Below are 16,175 nucleotides of genomic sequence, written 5' to 3' on the forward strand. Positions count from 1 at the left end.
TTTATCGTTCCCTGTCTGACTTATGTCACTTAGCATAATGCCTTGAAGGTCCATCCATGTTTTTGCAAATAGCAAGATTTTGTTCTTTTTGTTTTCTATGGATAAATATCTAGAAGTGGAATTGCTGGATCACATGGTAGTTCTATTTTTAAGTTTTTGAGGAACATCCATACTGTTTTCTATTGTGGTTGCACCAATTTACACTCCCACCAACTTTGCACAAGGATTCCTTTTTCTCCATGTCCTCACCAATGCTTATCTCTTGTCTTTTTGATAACAGCCATTCTAACAGGTGAGAGGCAGTATCTCATTGTGGTTTTGAACTCATTTCTCTGATTATTAGTGATGTTGAGCATCTTTTCATCTACCTGTCGGCCATCTGTATGTCTTCTCTGGAAAAATGTCTATTCAGACCCTCTGCCCAAAATTGGATTGTCTGTCTTCTTGGTATTGAGTTGTGTGAGTTCTTCATATATTTTCAATATTAGTCTCTTATCAGATATATGGTTTGCAAATATTATCTCCCATTCAGTAGGTTCCTTTTCATTTTGTTGATAAAGAATTCTTCCTGGCAAAATTACATATACAAAGCTCAATACTGTCTGCTGTTTTTCTGACCACTATTATTCATGAAAACAATTTCATGGTATGGGAGGATGTTAAAAATGATCTGCTGCAGAGTCCAATGTAATAGGTTTGCCACTGTGGGCATGCTGCCCAGTTTTCACCATGGGGACTTGTCACTCTCAAACTGTAAGGGCAGGTGGCAGGTGGCAGGTGTGGTTGTAAAGAAGGCCCAGGGATAGCCAGCAAGACTGGCTAGTTTCTCACCATTCAGCCTTCCGTCCAACACAGCTCACCTCTCCTGAGGCCATCCTGAGCCATGGCTCCAGACTTGTCTTGACTGTGCCTGTCTGGTGTTGGAATAAATGAGAGCACTCTGGAGGCTGCTGTGCCTGCCCCTACTTGCTGTTTGTTTTTAGTTCTTGAGTTGTCGCCTTGTTGTTGCTGTTGGGTTGAGTGGGGCTGGCTCCCCTCCCATGGTCTGGAGACCAGATGAATTGGTGTGGCCTTTCCACATTGACCAGCTGGAACAGGGTTTCCTCCAGCTGCTTTCAACCTTGAAGAAGCGTGAGATGCAGCACCTTTGGGCCATGTGGTATTGATGTCTTGGCTGTGCTCTCTGAGGACTCACTTGAGCCAACAGCAAAGAGAGCAACAATCCTCAAATAATATTTCAACACCCTCTGGAGTAGCTGAGTCAGCCTCATAAAAGCTCCAACACCATAACATGAAGCACAAGTGGGAGGGAAGGTCTTAGGTCTGGTGCCTTGGTTTAGTGTTGGCTCAGCTTTGAGTTCCACTAGTGATTTCACGTGGGTCAACCCAAGGTGGCAAAGCTTCATTCCACCTAGAGGAGTCTTCGGGGCTGCCCACTTCTAGAAAGAGCCTACGTTTTTTTAGGAGGCAATCACAAAGACGCTCTGAGTCAAGGGGATTATCTTGTTTATAATATACCCTGCTGAAATGATTCCAACTAGCCAATCCTCAGCTGTTTACTGCCCTGCCTTGCCTTTCCTGTGGAGACTCCAATAAAGGCCATAGCCTAAGCTCTTCCTTCACTCCTGTTTTCCGTCTCCTGACCAACACTGGTGCTTCCTCATGGTCCTGCATGTTATGCAGTGACCCCCTCTCTGGGACCTGTGAATGTCATAAACTTTGTTTTCCTGACCTCTCCTATGTCTCTTCTTGTAGCTGCACCTGATTGACCATCACACAAAAGAACAAAGAGGCTGAACCAAAACATTTCTTCATTGCTTGCCTTGGGTCCATACCTGTTCCCCTAGGGGTGTTGCTTTCTTTCTCTTTACCCATCAAGGTGCTGGGTGGCCCATGCCTAGTACCCTACCCTGGGAAAACTGTTCCCACTCATTCTGGGTGGGCGATGGTTGTTCCTTCATCACAGTGGGGAATCTGGCAGGCCAACAAATGCTCTCACAAATATGAATCTTTCTTGACACAACTTTGATGTAATACAATTTTAAGAAGTCCCCTTCCCTGCCAGAGATGAGGCTGCAGAAAATCCATCTTGCCACAGGATAGTTTTTGCCTGAGCAAAGTCCTGTTGAATGAGGACTTGTTTGTCTCTTGACTTGTTACTGGGTTTCAGTTTGTGTGTGTGTGTGTGTGAGAGAGAGAACTAGACAAACACACACCACTTTGGCACCCATTGCCATTAGGACTCCTGTTTGGGGTTCCTTTTAGAGAAAGCTCACTGGCTGTCCTCTAACTGCACGCTTATAGGCGATATTGCAGGTATCAGGCCCTGAAATACCCTGCCCAGCTGGCCTGAGCCTGCTTCCAGAGCTTCCATTGGCCTCTCTCCTGGGTTCTGGTCTTCCTGACTCAGTCCTGAGAAGGATTGCTCATTGTTGGTGTGCGCATCTTAGATCCAAAAGGCGACTGAGGGCAGTTGCTCTGGATGAATGGGGAAGGGGAGGGGTGCACATAAGGACAGAACTGGGTGTCAAGATGAAGAAGGCTGAAGGCCGGAAGCCTCCTCCATGTGCCTCCTCCCCCAGGCCCTGCAAATGGTGGAGGGGGACCTGCACACTTACTTATATCTCAGGTACATGGGCGATGTGTCCCTGCTTGCCTTGCCACATGAATTCCTCCAGAGCAGCTGCTCAACAGGAGCCCAGATTCTGGGGATATTTTTTCACTGGATTTTCTCACTATTGAGCAATTCCTCCTGCCCAAGGGACCATCATCCCAGCACTTGGATTCTAACGTGGTTTGTGGGGATGACTCATGTGGGGCTGCATGATTGAGAAAGACATGGTTTATGGTTTGGTTTTGTCTATCAAGCAAAGTGGGAGATGATGAGAAACAGGAAAAAGTTCTCACTGAAGTTCCGAGCAACAGCAGGCCGAGGCCCCCGTCTGAGCCTCATCTTAAGGTGGAGGAGGCGGCTACGCCACCAGCCACAGATTCACACAGCACCACATGGCCCTTCCCAGGTGATGGGCAAGGGGCCTGGGGGTTAGCAACTGTGGCAGCACGCCCCACCCCCACTTCTGGTCCCTTCAGACTTCCATCGTTGTTTATAGCTGTTGACCTTTGTTAATATGTTAGACTTTGCTTCTTGGTTCTGCTCCTGGATGGTTTTTGTTTTGAGACATTGGGTCACTTTCTCCTAATCTCACTTGTCTAAAAAGCAAAACCAACCGATGACCTTCTTCCTGGGTCAAATGGAAATTCTGTTGACACTCACTCCACTCCTGTAACACCCAGTCGTGCTCCTCTCACAGACTAGGCAGACGCTGCCCACGTGGAAAGCTCTAGCCCTACACGACAACCAGCACCTTCTCTGACCTCAGCCTCCCCGCCTGTGTTCCCCATCCTCCCCGGAAACCTTGGCCTCACCCTCAGCTCCACCCCACCATTTGATCAGTGACAGCAAGTGGCTTGATCAACTTTACGCAGTTGGTGAGGGGGATCCAGGGTCAGGCCACTTGACTCCCTGGCCAAGCTCTTTCCCCCATTCCTCTTGAGCCAGAACCTGGGGCACCGGCCGTGCACACGTCAGCAATCCTGCCTAAGTCACTTTTGGAAGCACCTGGTTGGGACTGGTCCTTCCTGAGAACCAGATCCTGACTCACTGGATCCTGGGGACCCTGCCCCAGCAGGATGCAGTTAGAGGATCCCAGTGCAACTAGGGCAGTGGGAGAGTAGAAACCCAGTCAGCAGTGTCTGCCTCTCCCTAAGGCCTGGGTGGTCCTCCCTAAGGCCAGGGAGGACCAGCCTTTGATCCTGCAGAACAGGCCAAGACTCTGCAAACAGCCTGACCCCCAGAGGGGCTCCTGGGTCTCCACCATGGACTTCTGCATCCAGTGCGTTTCGGCTGTGCAGCTTCTCACCACGATCCACAGCTGATTGGCTCTCATGGGTCCCTGAAAACCAAGGCTGCCTCTGGGGGAACAGCCTCTGGGCATTTCTGTGGCTGTCACAAGTTACTTAGTCCTTTCTGGACTGGGAGAATTGCGAGGAGTAAGTGAGTTCCATATGCCCAGCACACCATGACTTCTTAATAATTAGAGGCTATGATTATTGTGGCTACCATTTACCCATCCCTTTTGTAATTATTTGTTTACTTTCTGTCTTTCCCAGTAGCTTCTCCCTCCGTAACTGTCCTATCCTCCTCTCCCACCCCAGATCCCAGCCGTGAATACATATTGCTGGCTGGCTGGCTGGATGAATGAATGAATGAAATTGTTGTCATGAAGATTAAATGAGATACCACGAAAGCTCCAGGCACAGAGAGACTCTTCATCTGGGGAAGGGAAATGGCCGAACTGTCAGCAGCTCGGGCTGGGGCAGGCCCCGGGGTGGGCAGAGGCCCAGGTTTGAGTGTCGGGCATAGTGGGACAGCCTGGGTGCTGCTGTGGCAAAGGGCTCCAGGTGCTTCTGAAGCCAGGTGGTTGTACTACCTCAGGGGGCAGCTCCACCCTCCCACCTCTGTGCGCAGGTTCTGCCAGCTCTGGGTGTTCCAGCTCCCAGGTCGCCTCAGAGGATGGAGAACCGGGTGCAGCACCTTCCCAGCACCTCGGACCCTCTGAGCAGGGCTGCCTTCCTGGGTCTGAGCAGCGGGCGATGGCTGCAGCCGGTCCACAGAGAAAATGCCATCTATTTCCCGGCCCTGCGAACTCTCACATTTACATTTTTGCCAAGCTGGAAATAACAATAACAGAAGCTCCCTCGGTAGCCCGGTCCCCCTGAAGGGAGAGGAGAAAAAGCCCAGCCCCGTCCGGGAAACAAAGTCCCCTCTGTTGGCAGACGGGCTTCTGTTCAAGTCCCCGGCCCCGCGGCGGCAGGGGAATGAACTGGGTCCAGCAAGTGGGGTTTACCGGACAGTCTGGGGCGGCCCCCCAAGGCCCGAGCTTGTTTCCCACCGTGGGAGAGGGGCAGCTCCCGGCCAGCTGGGGCACCCTGCGAGGTGCCGGTCCCGCCAGCCCTGCGGGGTCCCGGGGGCCTGAATGCCTCCCCTGTGCTGGAGGGTCAGGCCTTCCCAACCCCTGCCCTGCGCGCCCTGGTCAAAGGCACATCATGTCCCTGAATCTCGGCGTGTGCCCAGAGTCCCCGTCCTTCAGAACAGCCCTCCTTTTCACAGCCCCGAACAGGAAGCTGAAAAGGTTAAAATTTCCATCTTCTGTCTTACGGAGATTCCTGCTGTGACTCAGTCTCTGACATGAGTCTTTTCTTCCCTCTTCCTGGGTGGGGTTTGAGCTGGAGCTTCAAAGAAGACAGGCCGACAATGTGGCAGCAGTTTGGATGCGCCAGAGGGGAAGGCCATTCTTGCTGCCTCCACCCCGGTGTGGCCGTGGGGACAGGCAGCCCTGGGCCTAGGGGCTGAGGGAGGCTCCATCTCGGGCACAGATTTGGGAGGCAGGCTGGCCTCAGAGATGACCAGCATCCCCGTCCTGGCCTCCCTGCCTGCGCCTCACATGGAGCCCTTTCCTGCCTCCCCCAGGGGCCACAGACACCTTCCCTTCCTCTATTTCTTCATCAGCCTAGCCTGTTCTCGGTTCATTACCTCATGGCCCCATCTCCACTTACTAAAGTGACAGGTTTCGGGAGCCAGCCCTATGGCCTAGTGGTTAAGTTCAAGCGCATTCTGTTTTGACGGCCTGGGTTCTGTTCCCAGGGGAGGACCTACACTGTTCCTTGTCAGCTATGCTGTGGTAGCAACCCACATACAAAATAGAGGAAGACTGGCAACAGCTGTTAGCTCAGGGTCAATCTTCCTTACCAAAACTAAATAAAGAAATAAAAAATAAAACTGCATTAAAAAAATAATAACAGGGGCTGGCCTGGTGGCGCAGCAGTTAAGTTTGAACATTCTGTTTCAGCGGCCCGGGGTTCACCAGTTTGGATCCTGGGTGCAGATGGGGCACCGCTCATCAAGCCATGCTGTGGCAGGCATCCCACATATAAAGTGGAGGAAGATGGGCACGGATGTTAGCTCAGGGCCAGTCTTCCTCAGCAAAAAGAGGGGGATTGGTGGCAGATGTTAGCTCAGGGCTAATCTTTTTCTTCTCCAAAAAAATAACAAAAAAGTGATAAATTTCTACAGAAACCTTTGCACCAGAGCTGGAGACCCATGGGGATGCAACACTGTAACCCTAGCAGGCTCTGCGGCCTCCACAGCGGTGCTGAGGCTGACCCCCAGGGGCTTGTGCTTCCCCACTCACTCTAACTTCCTTGGGAAACAAGGACTTTTGTTTCCCCAGCAGGGTCCTCAGCTCAGGTTTTCCCTCTTTTATTTTTCAACTAAGAGGCTTCTCACAGGGCCTCTGTGGCCTCTGGGGCCTTGTTTTGATGGGGTCCCAGCATTGCTGGAATAACTGCCTGCAAATTGGTGCCGACCCCAAAGTGGCTGAGCAGTACCTCGTGGTCGCCGAGCCCTCAGGGCTAAGGATAAAGCACAATGGCACTGATGCCAGAGCCTCTGGGGTGACAGGTAAGCATTTCTCTAGTGGCTCAGGCCAGCCTGTCTTTGGTCTGATGATCACTAACCTGGGGGCCCTCTCTGGTGGGCGGCCACTGCCTCTGGTTCAAGGAAGACATTTTAACTTTCCGACGGCAGAGGGGAGTGAAGCCGTAATCAACTGAAATCATCCGCAGAAGTGGGGCCGCTAGCTCCAGGAAATGCTAAATTTCCAGCGGGATGTAAATCATTCCGCAGCTATTATAGTTTTTGCCACACTGTGGACATCCTGAAGGGTGTTTTGCTTCTTTTAGGAATGCAAAAAAGGGGAAAAAATGGAATAAGAAGGTGATTGGAATCTCCAGCCAAGGCCTGTAAAAGTGAGACTTGAGTTCTCAGAGAGAGTCCAAGGAGAAAACGTCACGATACGTAGACTCCTTCCTGTCCCCAAACCCCAGAGACAGTCTCTTGTTGTTTTTTCAACTGTAAAAATAAAATTTGAAAAACAGAAAAAAAAAATTTACACAGAATCCAGTCACTTACCGTACCACAATTATTTGCTTTGATGGCTTAATTTTTATTTTCTTGAGCTGCTTCTAGTTTAAATATAATTTACATATTTGAGTTTTAACAACAATTATGATTCCAAAACTGCTGGCAAGTTTGATCAAAACCCTTAAAACAGACAAACTTGAGGCTGTTAAAGAGAATTTCCCCACTGGTCCATCTTTAATTTATCTAACGCAGTAAGTCAACATCTTTTTCCGAAGGGGTTTAAGACAAATTAGAGGAACAAAAAAAAAAAGATACAAATTAACAAATTGAATGCTCACTGCTGATCAGTGGCTTTCAAGCCGAGGCTGGTTTTGCTTCCAGGGGACATTTGGCAATGTCTGCAGACGTTTTTGGTTGTCACAGCTGAGAAGGGCTGCTCCTGGCTTTCATGGGGTGGAGGCCAGGGATGCTGCTGAACCTCCTCCAGGGCTCAGAGTAGCCCCCACAGCAAAGAGCTGTCTGGTTTAAGATTCAATTACTGCCGAGGTTGAGAAACTATGAGAGAGACAAACAGGCATAAGGCACAGTTATTATTTTGGGGGAATTTGCAAGCTAAGTAATTTTCAAAATGCTACATAATGGAAACAGTGTTTCATCCTCCACAGGTCTTTCCCCTGTTCTGGGCCATGTTTCAGGTTTATGGAAAAGACAGGAGTCCCGCCATCCTCCTGAGCCAGGCGTTCTGGGGAGGGCTGAAGCGGGCAGAACTGGGTGGGGTCAGAGGTGATGGGGTGTGACCCTTGGTATGGTTGGCTATTCACTGGAATCTGCACTATTCTTGGGGTGACCCTGAACGACTGGATCCATTTTAACCTTCAGGTGGTCCACAGCTCTGAGGCCTCCCAAGGACACCAGGGCAGTGAGATGTGATGGAGGAGAGTGACCAGAGGGGCAGTGGCTGTACAGAGCAGCACCATGGCTGCTTCCAAGGCTAGCTGCCTTTGGGCATCTCCTTCCTGGTTGTCTGTTTCTGGTTCTCCTACTGCCCTCTGGCTCCCCACCCCACCATGTTCCATCCAGTGCCCAGAACTTGGGAACTAACACCCCAGGGCCAGCCCGGCACTCTCTCTTCTCTGCTGAGTTCCACAGGTGGGCCTTACCTATGGGCTCCTAAAAGTGACACAGCAGAAGCCTTTCAGGGCTTAGCTGGGGACTGACCAACATCACTTTTACCACTTTCTGATGATTAAGCGGCCATTGGCCAGCTCAGGCTCAGGGGGAGGGAAATAAGCTCCACCTCTTCATGAGAGGATGATGAGGAATTGTAGCCACCTTTAATCCACGACAGGGACCCTATTTGGAGTCTGCATGGAAGGAGGAGGGAGCTGCAGTCACATTAGGTGATGCCACCTTGCAGACATGAGAGATCCCAGAACTGCCATTCCTTGCTCCTTCCCCATCTTGTCACTGACTTGGAAAGGCAAGTGGGTGACTGTAACATCTTTAGATGCTTCTACAGACCTCACGTCATCATGAAATAGGATCACAGTAATCTCTCTGTGGGACCAGTCCTGGGTCAACCTGTTAACCACCTCACTGTGCACTGTTCTTGAAAGTCGTTCACCTGACCTGACTCTGAAGCCAGACCTGTCCCCACTTCCTGGGGGCCTCCTCCATGAGGTCAGGCTGCAGCCCCATCTGTCTTAGTTTGTTTGGGCTGCTGTAACAAAATACCATAAACTGGGTGGCTAATAAACAAACATTTATTTCTCACAGTTCTGGAGGCTGGGAAGCCCAAGATCAAGGTGCTGGCAGATTCAGTGCCTGGTGAGAGCCTGCTTCCTGGCTTATTGATGGCCATCTTCTCGCTGTGTCATCACATGGCAGAAAGGGTGAGAGAGCTCTTTGGGGTCTCCTTTATAAGGGCACTAATCACCTACTCACCTCCCAGAGGCCGCACCTCCAAGTACCATCACACTGAGGCTAGGATTTCAACATACGAATTTTGGGGAGACACACTCAGCCCATAACGTGGTCTTTTCATCTTCTCCTTCTGGACTCACCGAAAAGAGGTCTTTGGAGTGTGGGAATGAGAGCCTGACTCAGCTTTAACTGAGTCTGTCACAGAGTGGGTCCGGCGGGCATGGAGGGAGACTTAACATATTGGAACACCTTCATGTGTCAGCATCTGCTCACATCATCTGCTTAAGCCTTCAGACAAGCCTGTGAGGAAACTGAAGCTTAAATAACTGCAGTCACGGCAGAGTCAAGGGTCATGTCCAGGTCGGCCTGATGACTACGCCCGCATTCTCCCCACAGTCCCCGAGTCACAGTCCCCACGGCCTCCTGTGCACAGGTGGGGAGGTGGGGTAGAAGGAGCAGCCATTGCTCCCACACCCAGACTCCTTGGGGATTCTCTTTCCTTAGTAACAAAGAGCCTTTGCTTGGGTTTGCGAGCCAGGACAGATGTTAGCAATTTTCAAGGAGCAAACGTTTCTTATTTCATCTTACCTTAATCAAGTTATTTAGGTTCTGTCCACAAAAGTGTCTGGGGAGCCGGTTGACTGGGGAGGGGTCCCAGCTACCCACAGCCCTGGAGGGGAGCTTCTGTGCAATGAATGGCTCGTTTGTCTGCCTGCCGTAGACTGACTGATGGAGGGGCATTCAGGAGGGGAGCAGACCCTCCGGCTCAGGCTCCTGGGTCTGGAATTGAAATTTGACCTGTTTCCAAGTCAATATGCCTTTGGGAATCCTCCATTCTCTCACTCTTGTCTGGTTCCTGGCCACGACCCCAGTCTGTCTCAGTGCCCAGGTGGGAAATGTATACCATGCACACCCTGGGCTCAGCTCTGAGCTCTCACCTCGCTACCACATTCCACACATGGGTGGGCTCTTCTGGGAGACATTCCCTGGCAGAGCTTGGGCAGATTGCATTAAAAGGAATTCTTTGAAATACACTCACCTTCAAAGCAGGGCTTGGGGTGGAGGAGTGGAGTGAGGTGGGTGGACTTCAACGCTTTCTTGGAGAGTTTGATTTGGTTTCAGTTCCGAGCAGAAGAATGCTCTGCAGTCCCTGTCTGGTCCCCTTACTTTGTAAGAACAGAGGTGTTCTTTCCCCCTTCAGTGCCGCACCCTTGCTAAGCACAGCTGAAAACAGCAAACACCAGGAGTCACTGAAGAAGAACTGGTTGATCCAAGCTGGTGGCGCTCAACCTTGGCCGAATGTTGGCATCATCTGGGAAACTAAAAAACATGAGTGCCTGGCTCCCAGCTGCAGACATTCTCATTAACTGACCTGGTGTACAACCTTGACAAGAACTCCCCATGCGATGCCACCGTGCAGACAAGGTCGAGAACTTGTGCTGCGATGCCCTGTCCTCCTTCCCTACTTGAGCTCGGGGGCTGCTCCTGGGGGTGTCCAGGGTGTTGCCTCTTGTGAGCCACTGGGATCTGGACAAGCTCTGCTAGTTCCCAGTATATTCAGACAATGTGACCCAAGGAAAGAGGATCTTTGCTGGTGATGTCCAAGGTCCATTTGGTCTACAACCATGGAGTGTCAAAGGATAAAACTTGCAGATGTCTGCAGACAGCTTGGGAAACCACCACAGAAGGAATGCCATGCCACAGCTAGGGCTTCACGCTGTGAGAGAGAAGCATGACCTTGTAGGCAGAAAGGTGGGGGGGGGGCCGTCAAGCCTCACCCCTTCGACTCTATCTGCTTGGCTTCCCCATCTCAGTAAATGACTGAGTCATCTTTGATTTCTGTCTTTCTCTCACATCCCATCTCTAATCCATCAGCAAATCCTGTTGGCTCCACCTTCAGAATCTACCAATTCTGGTCACTTTTTACCACCTCTACTGCTCACCCGGGTCCCTGCTACCATCTTATCATGTCTGAATTATTGCAACAATCTCCTAACTGGTCTGATTCCATCCTTGGCCCTCCACAGTCTGTTCTCAACATGGCAGCCTGAGTGACCCTTTCAAGACGCAATTCAGAGTACATCAATATTCTGCTCAGACTCCTCCGTTGGTTTCCAGACTTACATAAGATCCAAAGTTCTTACCATGATCTGTAAGGCTCCACGTGATCTGGGGTCCGCTATCTCTCTGGCCTTGTTGTCTGACATTCTCCCCGTCATTCGCGCCAATTCAGCCATGTTGGCCTCTTTGCTGTTCTTTAAGGTTGTGAAACATGCTTGCACCTCACGGCCTTTGCACTTGCTGTTCCTTCTGACTAGAACGTTCTTCTCCTTGATATTTGTGCAGCCCACTGCCTCACTTCCTTCAGGTTTCTGCTCAATTGTTGTCTTATCAGAGAGCCTTCCCTGTGTACCTTATTTAAAATAATGCCCCTGACCCAACCCTAGCCCTCTTTCATTTTTACTCTTAGAGCTTATCACTACCTACATATTATATATTTACCTGTTTATTGTCTGGCTCTTGCCACTAGAATGTCTGTTTCATAAGAGCAAGTTCACTGTTGTATCCCCAGCCCAGGACAGTGCCTGAGACACAGCAGGTACTCAGCAAATATTCATTGAATGAGTGAATAAATTTACGAGGCAAAGAAGTAGCAAAGAAGATTCTCAGGAAATTCTTCTCTCAGAAGGTCGTGAGAGCTGGGCACTGAAGGACCGAGGGGTGAGCAGAGGCGGGATGGAGTAGGAGGGTGATTGCCGCAAAGGGGACAGCAGATGCGAAGTCAGTCAGGAGCTATAGTGGACTAGAGTGTGGGGCATGGGTGGAGCAGTGGGAGAGGGGCTGGGGGAACCTCATGTCCTCGAGGGTCTCGGGTGCCCTGCTACCCCACTAACCCTCAGGGCTGCTGTCAGGCTGAGATGACATGAGTGGGCATGGACGGCTTGTGCAGCCTGGAAAAGGAGCAGCAGGGTGTTGAGGTTTATTGTGATTACTCAGTTGCTCTCTCAGGTTGATACCGCAGACCACGTAACCTCTGGGTTTAGTCTTCTTAGAAGCATTCATAAACCACGGAAGTCCTCCTAGCCAGGGCTGGCCTGAAGGGAAGATAGATGGAGCTAGTGTGGTTTGAGAGGAACGGGTTTGTCTGCTTCCCCCATGCCGGCTGTGGCCCCAAGTGCCTGTGGCTGCTTTCAGGCTTTGTGAACCTCACTCAGACTTGTTAGCATAACTGGGTTCAGACCCTTGGTTACCTAGAGAGGTAGCATATTAGTAATGAACACATCACCACTTGGCAGAGAACAGACACAGAGGTAGTACAGCTTGGGAAAAGTAAGCTTTGACAGGGAGACAGGAAGGAAACAGAGGGTCTGGTGTATAGGAGTTGAATATAAGCCCAGGCTGCTAGCCGTAGGGCTGTTTAGGGACAGACTGAGTGGTTTGAGGATTGCACTGCCACGTGTTCATGAACAAGGTTAGGTAGCCACCACACATTCACTGCCACTTCCTACTTTCTCTCATGATCAGAACTTTCCTGAGTACCTACTTGTGCCAGGTACTGTTAGGTGCTTTATCATATTATCTTATTCATCATCTCCAAAAAAACTATGGAAAGACAATCACTTTACAGTTGAGGAAGTTGAGGTATAAGAAACTTTCTTAAGAGAGGGTGATGTCAGTGAAAACGGTGGAATAAGGACCTCTGAAAATCCTCCCTTTCATAAAAGCAATGAGATCACAGGCAAAAAATGGTCAGAATCAACTTTTTAAGACTCTGGAAATTAACCAAAGACTTGTAGCAATTGGGAGCATTTACTTAAGAAAAATGGCTGAATCTTAGGAAGAGCAGTGAGCTTTGTGGTGTTTTAACTCGCCCTACTAGAACTAGCAAACAAGCTCAGCAAAGTTGCAGGATACAAGATCAATATACAAAACTTAATTGTATATCTGTACATGAGCGATGAACAGTCTAAAAATGAAATTAAGAAAATCATTTCATACAGAATAGCATCAAAAAGAATAAAATACTTAGGAATGAATTTAACAAAAGAGGTGCAAGCCTTATACACTGAAAACTATAAAACATTGTGGAAAGAAATTAAAGAAGACCTAAATAAATAGAAAGACATTCTGTGTGATGTGACCTACAGATTCACTGCAATCCCTAAAAAATCCCAGCTGGCTCTTTTGTAGAAATGACAACCTGATCCTAAAGTTCATTTGGAAAGGCAAGGGACTTAGAATAGCAAAAATAATCTTGAAAAAGAAGAACAAAGTTGGAGGAATCATACTTCTCAATTTCAAAAATTACTACAAAGCTACACTAATCAACACCATGTGGTAGTAGCATAAAGATAGACATATAAATCATTGGAACAGAATTGATACTCCAGAAATAAAGCCATACATTTATGGTTAATTAATTCTTGATAAGGATGCCAAGACAATTCTTTTGGGAAAGAATTGTCTTTTCAACAAGCAGTGCTGGGAACCTAGATATCGACATGTAAAAGAGTGAAGTTGTACCCTGACCTCACACAATATGCAAAAATTAACCCCCAAAGGATCAAAGACTTAAATGTAAGAGCTAAAACTATAAAATTCTTAGGAGACAACATAAGTATAAATTATATGACTTTGGATTAGACAATGGTTTCTTAGCTGTGACACCCAAACCACAGGCAATCAAAGAAAAAATAGATAAATTGAGCTTCATCAAAGTTAAAACCTTTATGCTTAAGAGGACAAGTGAAGGGAGAAAGTGAAGGGCCAGCTCCGGTGGCCTACTGGTTAAGTTTTGTGTGCTCCTCTTTGGTGGCCCAGGTTTAGTTCCTGGGTGCGGACCTACACCACTTGTTTGTCAATGGTCATGCTGTGGTGGTGGCTCACATACAAAACAGGAAGCTTGGCAATGGATGTTAGTTCAGGGAAAATCTTCCTCAGCAAAAAAAAAAAAAAAAAAAAGAGAGAGAAAGAAAGAAAGAAAGTGAGGACACCCCATAGAATGGGGTGAATAATTGCAAATCATGTATCTGATAATGGTCTAGTACCCAGAATATATGAAGAATTCTTACAACTCAACAATAAATAGGCAAATAGCCAATTAAAAAATTGGGCAAAGGATTTGAATAGACATTTCCCCAAAGAAGATATACAAATGGCCAATCAATAAGCATGTGAAAAGATGCTTGATATCATTAGTTATTAGGAAGATGCAAATCAAAACCACAATGAGATACTACCTCACATCCACTAGGATGTGTATAATCAAAAAGACAAAAAGTAACAAGTGTTGGCTGCAAAAGATGTAGAGAAATTGGAGGCCTCATATTGCTGGTGAGAATATGAAATGGTGCAGCCACTTTGGAAAACAGTTGGACAATTCCTTAAATGTTAAACATAGAGTTACCATCTGACCTAGCAATTTCACTCCTATTTATATATCTAAGAGAACTGAAAACATATGTCCACACAAAAGGTTGTACATGAGTATTCATAGCAGCGTTATTCATATTAGCCAAAAAGTGGAAACTGCCAAAATGTCCATCAATGGATGAATGGATAAACAAAATGTGGTATATTCATACAATTGAATATTATTTGGTCATAAAAAGGAGTGAAGTAGTGACCCATGATACACCATGGATGAACCTTGAAAACATTATGGTAAGTGAAAGAAGCAAAAAACGTCCCATATTGTATGAATCTATTTAAACGAAATGTCCAGAATAGGCAAATCTACTGAGACAGAAAGTAGATGAGTGATGCCAGGGGCTGAGGGGAGGAGCAATGGGGAATGACTACTAATGAATACGGGATTTTCTTTTGGGGTGATGAGAATATTTTGGAATTAGACAGTGGTGATGTTTGCACAATTTTCTGAATATACTTCAAACCACTGAATTGTATGCTTTAAAAGCGTACACAAAGAATTGTATGGTATATGAATTGTCTCTCAATAAACAATATTAACAAAAAACACTTCCCTAGGACAGAAAACTACTTATTACAGGAGTCATGATTTGAATCCGATGCCCATGAGCTTAAGGACATCTGTTGCCAAGGCTTCTGTGCCTTGCTAAGCAGCATGTGCTCCCTTGGAGCTGTCTTGGGTACCCATAGAAAAACGGTTTCTGTTGGGTGTCACTGTGTCTTCTGGGCGCAGTTGCCTGGATGTCTGTTTGTCACCAGGGGTTGACCTGGACACAAATTCACATTCAATACCACACAGCCATCCTTGCCCCTCTCACTACTAAGATTTTGTCATAGGGTCAGCTGTGTGTCTGTTTGCTCTTCTCCTGAGATGAGATCCTTTCCCCGCAGCTCCTCATATCTCATGTAAACAGACTGGGGTGGGCCTATGCTGCCACTCTAGCAGATATGGCAGAATTCCTGCTTAGGTTAAAGCCGAGACACCACCCCTGCTACACTATTATTATTGTAGGTACTAATAAGAGCCTTGGAAATCTCTTTTCTCTAAGGTATTTTAAATAGGGTCAACTTTCGCCTCTCTAACCCACCCACCTATCTACCCACCAAGTCACCTACCCATTTATTCATCTCTTCATCTATCCATCTGTTCGTCTGTCCATCTATCCATCCATCCACTCATCCACCCACCCACCCACCCATCCATCCACCCACCCATCCATCCATCCATCCACCCATCCATCCATGTATCCACCCACCCACCCACCCATCCATCCATCCATCCATTCCATTTGACTAATCCATGTTGTGTCAGGCTCTTTGCAAAGTGACTTACTGAAGCACAGTTTTGCCTGGATTTGGAAACATAGGACAACTGATTTTTTTTCAAGTCTTCTAGAGGTTGATGAGTTTGGAAGTCTTCCTGGGTTGTGTGTAGGGTTGAATGTTTGGCAGCCATGACGATAAACCAGGGATCCCAGGCAACCTCACAAAGACAGAGATGATTCTGAGCCTTCCTGCTAATTTCCCTTTTTTTCTTTTTTACCACAGAGCAAGCCATTTTGAACAAAAAGCCTTGAAAATGTGAAAGTTCCTCCCCGAGGGCTCCTTCTGCATGGCACAGACCTTTCATCACCAACCCAACTTGTAATCTTGGGTCAAAGAAGGTTCTCAGCTCATTTTCAAGGAGGAAAAAAAGCAAAGCAAAACAGCCACATCATGTAGTTGCTCCACGTCAGGAGGCTTGCCCTGTTGGGTTGTCATTACTCTGGGCTCCATCCAGGAGGGCCTGGGCTGCCCACTGGCCTCCCACCTCATTCCTGGCCAACTGGGGCTGGAGTTA

This window comes from Equus quagga, chromosome 6 (assembly GCF_021613505.1).
Source record: "Equus quagga isolate Etosha38 chromosome 6, UCLA_HA_Equagga_1.0, whole genome shotgun sequence".
NCBI classification, from domain to species: Eukaryota; Metazoa; Chordata; class Mammalia; order Perissodactyla; family Equidae; genus Equus; species Equus quagga.